The sequence below is a fragment of the Malaya genurostris genome, chromosome 3, assembly GCF_030247185.1.
Source record: "Malaya genurostris strain Urasoe2022 chromosome 3, Malgen_1.1, whole genome shotgun sequence".
Taxonomy (NCBI): domain Eukaryota; kingdom Metazoa; phylum Arthropoda; class Insecta; order Diptera; family Culicidae; genus Malaya; species Malaya genurostris.
The window spans coordinates 18,591,367-18,597,366 of NC_080572.1; positions in this window are offsets into that span (position 1 = coordinate 18,591,367).

Sequence of the window (6,000 nt, forward strand, 5' to 3'; positions counted from 1 at the left end):
CCTTATTTATTTGCTTGCTGGATTGATCGAGGGGAATAGAGTTATTGTAATGTGTAGGATCTGTATTAGAACTCTGAGGTGTGGAGGAATCTTCGGGCATATTATGGTATTGATGGAGAAGGGTATGGTGTCGTTTTTGGCATTTGGTACAGCAGTTTTTTGATGCGCAGTCAGCAAAACGATGCCCACGACGAAGGCAGTTATAGCACAACTGCAATTCTCTTACCTTCATGAGCCGTTGAGTTATCGAGCTTTTACGAAAATCAGGACACTGAAAATTTGGATGGTTATTTCCACAGATCTGGCAAAGGTAATTATAGTCTTCAGATATTGTAGTATGAATCTTCACACTAGCAGATTTAGAGGATTGAATGAACTTTGATTGAGTAATCATACAGGGATAATCATATTCGCAACGCTCAAGAACACGACATTGATCCTTGAGGAACTGTAAAGTATCGTCTAGGTTTGGAAGCTCACCATGTTGCAGTGTTCTCTCCCATTGTTTGCGTGTAACGGGATCAAGGCATGAGGTTAATAATTTGACTATTATCAAAGCACTAGAGCCGTCAACAGCTTGATTCAGAAATTTCAAGCCTTCTATATGTCGATTACATGTTTCAATAAGCGCGTAACTCAGAATGGGATTCTTTATTCATTTTTCTCATATTAAGAAGGCCAGTAATGTGTGTGTCTACTATAACGCGTTTGTTCTCAAAACGCTCAACCAATATTTGCCAGGCGTGGTCATAATTATTATCCACCAGAATCTGTGAATCAATAATTCCGGCAGCTGCACCGATCAGAGCTTTATCAAGATAATGCAATTCAATCGCATCGGAATCAGAACAACGACCTATGATGTCGGTGAACATCGCCTTAAAACGAGGCCAATTTTCATAACTGCCATCAAATGTGGGAATTGGGGCTTTAAGAGGTTGTTGTTGTACAATTACTTGTGTAGGAACAGTAGAACTATTGGGCACAATAGGTGCAACTGCGCTGGATGAGGGTGTAATACAAAGTGATTCAATCAGACATTCAACACGCACCATGGCATCTGTATGGATGGTTTCAAATTCAGACATTTTTTCATCTTGGTTTTCAATTTTCGGGGTAGGGACTAATACGAGTATTTCTTTATGGAGTGTGTTGAATTCACTGTAATATGCGTCGAGCTTCTTAGAGAATACTCTCAACATAGGGAGACTCACCTGAGAAATATCATTTTCTGCTTTTTCTACTTGCTTGAGGATTGCGGTGACTTTGGCCTTCACTTGACCACGTTGGTGTATGAGCGGCTTTACGTCGTCCATTCTGGTTGGTTTGCTTCTCTCTGGAGTGTATGCCAGCGGCATCGGGAAATCAGATTCAATGAGCAGCTCTCAATTGAAACTAGGAGTTGATTAGCAATAAGAATTGGTTTGGCACTTGTTTTTCACACTTTTTGCATTGTCACTAAAGTTTCTCTTCAAACTATTCTTGAAAAGTTCACTATTTGTTAATCTTCAATCACTTTCGAAAGATAGTTTCATCATTTAATTTATATGGATTCGCACATTATCACACACTGCTGGTATCCGGCTCGAAGGACCATTATGTTGGCTTCCGCCAACGTTTGATGAAAGCAAGTGCTCAACTGATACCTACTTGAATACTTTCATCTCTTGGAGCACCACCGGGAGGACGGCGAACAATTTGTTTAATGACTTTCAGTAAGGTGCATCTGAATATCGAAGAACTCTCTGCAGGGGATGCAACGACGGTACTGACGCATTAAAACAATTTCGATCGGAGAAAGGTCACTGGAAGAAATCGAAAGCAAGCGGAAGACAAAACCGCTCTGGCCGAGAGCGTTTCCACCGGCAGTCACTTGTGTCCTGGCTGTAGACCGTTCGAAAGCACCAGAAGAATTGTTCGGATGAATGATTAGTTCACTTGTTTCTGCTTTTAATGTTTTCTATTCGAAAGTTAAAAAAATACTGACTTTACATCTATTGAAAATGTGTATTTATAGCTGAATCGGCTGTATTGTCTGATGTATCCTGGCTTCCCATTGGCTGCAGTGGGAGAATGAGCGGGAGTGATGGTATTGCTATTTGTTGCTTTGTGTAGTTGACGGGCGAGAGACGCGGCATTTCCCTCCACTGAATGGATCATTCTCGAACGTTCCTCATTGATGTGTTGGTGTGTGAGTGAATTGAATGAAAGGTTGACGCTTCGCTTGCTGCGAATGGAAGGTTAACGCTTCGCTGTTGCGAACAACCATTATTTGAAATGTGCACTAAAGTGTTCTAAAGAGCATCGAACCACTAATCCTTTAAAGATTGACACAATAGATGGCGGAACCTAAAAGATTAGAAAACAGGTGGAAAAGTATGACAAGTTATGTAAAATTGTGGAAAAGTTTGCAGTAACAGACATTTCTGATGACATTACGGGTGTTGCATTAATATTAGAAGACTATTACAATAATTATATTCATTTTGTTCCATGAACGTCTTTCTTTTTGTGATTCCCTACTTTACATGTTCAAGAATGGTCTTTATCAACTTTATGAAGACATTATTTTATGTTACAAAATAACACACGATATTCCGGGCAAACGGGTAGATCACAGGTTTGAGTGCCGTCCGGCCTCGCTACTGCTCGATCGGACCTAAAAAAGGCAAACAAACTTTGTTTAAGTAAACCGGGCGAACGAGTGGATCACAGGTTCGTATGCAAGAGGCCGGCGCTTCCGACGGCGGATCAGCGGCCGATTCGGGTTGTCGGAAACCTCGGCGGCTTGTTATAACATATTCGACTTTCTGTCGCAGTCGACCTGTTGATACATTCAACGTTCTGTGACTTTCGATATTTTGTCATTCGACTTTTTTTCGTTCGACGTTTTGTCATTCGACGTTTTAGTATAAAACCATATAAATAAATATTCTACATAACGCTCAGACCCTGTTAATTATTGAAGTACTTTTTGGTATGTATTTGCACCAACACTTCCAAAATACGTAATTACAGTGTACACTCTCAAAGATTTCGATTACTTTCAATCATATTAAAAAGCATCATTCTTCATTTAGAACTCTTGTTCGCTCATTCTTCTTGAAGAACTAGTTCTTTAAAACTATGTGGTATAGAAACATTTTCCACTGATTTTGCGGAAACTTTGCTTTTTCTAGATAAAGCGAAGTTTCGATTTCACTGCGATCCTTCGACTGTAGGCCGAATCATTAACAAAGGTCAAATTATTAGACTAGAGGGATGAGATGAATTTAGGTTTATAATCTAACTGTATTGAAAAATATAACTTCATAAATTGAGTCTATGGGCGTACCTTCAAAGTTATTATAATATTTATTGTTTTTCATTTATACATAAATTGTTGTTATGTATATAAACAGTTTGTTTAAAAAATTATGTATTAAGGAATGAAATTCAAAAATGTTCGCAGAATTTTGTTATTGTATTTATACACACTACTCTCGAAAAGAAAACAAGTTTTTTTTAAATGAATGAATCTACTTAAAAAATCGATTTATTTTCGGATATTCAATATGTCATTGTCATCAGAAATTTGATTTGCTCACTTTTCGTAGGTCCGTAACAAAAAGTCGAATCCTATTGCAACGTGCATCGATGTAAGTTGGTTTGCCCATCACCTAACAAGTCTTGTAAACTACAAGAATTCAGAATTCGCTGTTGAAATTCAAGTTTTTCATATTCACTGGCATTCACATCAAAGAATTGATTTATTGATTTTGTAAAAATGCAACAAAATCAGGAGTTCACTGAGGAAGCTTAAATATATCTTAAACAGAATTATTTAATGTAGTTGCCGTATTAAACAAAGTTCAGATACAACTGAGGTGGATTTGTCTATTCGCTATTTGTGAGGTACTAATGATTGTATTGTTTCTAATAAACTGTTACAGACCAAAGGAATAGGTATTATCTAGTGTCGCATAGTTAGTGTTTAAGAACAAGCTGTCTTAAGTTCATCAACTATGGCGCATTCTGATGGTTGAAGATGCGTAAACCAATTTTCGGCATGGGAAAGTAGTAAATCTGAATACATTCGACCCGTTCTTTGAAGGATAATACGACTTCTTTAGCTTTGCTTTGAAAAACGTGTTTCCAAAAAAAAAAGAACTTCAACGTGCAATGCTTCGTTCATGGTTTGATGTTCAAAATCATTACAGTATATGCATCTATAGGATGTAATCTACTGTCACTCAGTTGTTACTTTTGGCAGTAAAAATTTGTGTATGTAATTTTCGCTGCAAATGCATTTCGTTCCTCTCTATATTAGTCTGCTGAATTGTGTATATCTAATCACTTTTCCCGAAATTCAAAGCATTTTTTTGTGCGCTGTTCGGAGATGAAAATGAAAATATACAATATTTTTTATCATTCGGAACTGAAAACTATTAATTGTTTAGATCTTGTGGAACGATTAACAATTTTGCAACGAGTGATATCAATTTTCTCCCCAACATTTATTTTTTCCGGTATAAGTACTTTTTTGTAAACTTTAAACGAGCCCCGTGAATCATGAATGTTATGATTCCTTATCAATAATTTATTTAGGTTAACACTATCTAGCAGTGAGCGGTATTTTCATTGCGAAGAAACATCAAAATGAGTGGCGTATGCACATTGAGTGGGGTGTACGTTATTTGGCCGAATTTTGTTTGGCATAACTTTGTTTGGCATAACTTTTGTTTGGCATAAATCTATTTGGCATACTGTCGTTTGGGAAAAAATAAAAAATATATACTGTTTCATTTGGCATAATTGTTGTTTGGCATAATTTTCATTTGACATAATTTCAATTGTGCATATTTTCTTTTGATTCGTTTTATTCTGGGTGTGATTTAAAAGGTTGAAATACATAACGGCCTGAAACACTTGGATTATAGGTTTTCCGATTAGTGTTCCGATTAGTGATTGGACGACTCGGACTGCATTACCTCGGTGGCTTGGCGCCGCCGAGGTTGCCTTGTCCTCGTTGTGGTTTAAAACTAGAAAATAAATACAAAATGCGGCTTCGCCGCCTTGCGGTTTTTTAATGCGAGGCCAAAGGATAGCTCCTAGCTTTGAATAGACCGGGCAAACGAGTGGATTACAGGTTTGTCTGCGGGGGCAGCCGCTTCCGACGGCGGGTCGGCGGCCGACTCAGCCGGCGTCGCCTCGGTGGCTGAGTGCCACCGAGCCTCCTTGGCTTCGTTTATGTGGCTGCGTCACATTGATAAACACATAACAAAGATATTCCTTTAAAATCGAGAGTAAGGATCGAGCACTAATCGGAAATACTCCCTGAATAAATAGAATATCTAAAGAAAATATGCACAATTGAAATTATGCCAGACGAAAATTATGCCAAACAACAGTTACGCCAAATGAAATAGTATGTCTTTTTATTTTATGTCAAAAGACATTATGCCAAACAAATTTATGCCAATCAAAAGTTATGCCAGTCAAATTTATGCCCAAAAAATTTATGCCGAACAAAATTCGGCCAAATAACGTACACCCCATTGAGTGGCATATGCACGTTGGGTTGGCGGTTCAATGCATAGGGCACTCGTCTAACAAACCAGTTGTCGTATGTTCGAGCCTCGATCTGGAAGGATTCGTAGTGTCAGTAGGATCGTAGCACCAGCCATGCAATGGTTCTGTACACTCGGAATCGGCTGCGAAGTCTGTTGAAACAGAAGGTCAAATTCCACTACAGGAATGTAATGCCAAGGCTTTTATCACCTTTCTTAGTTAATTATGCATTTCACACGTTCGGTTCCGTCACGAAATGATAGGTTTATTTCAGCGTAATATTTTTAATTTTTTTTAAATATTCCCAATCTTGAAGGGCAATTCACAATTTTAGGAAAACGACCATTGTTTCAAAACGCAAAAGCATTTTTCTTTGCTGTCGTTGAGCGGAAATTCAAATAAGAAATATCAGTTTGTTAGGCAAATTTTTCTAAAAAATGATCTTTTTTC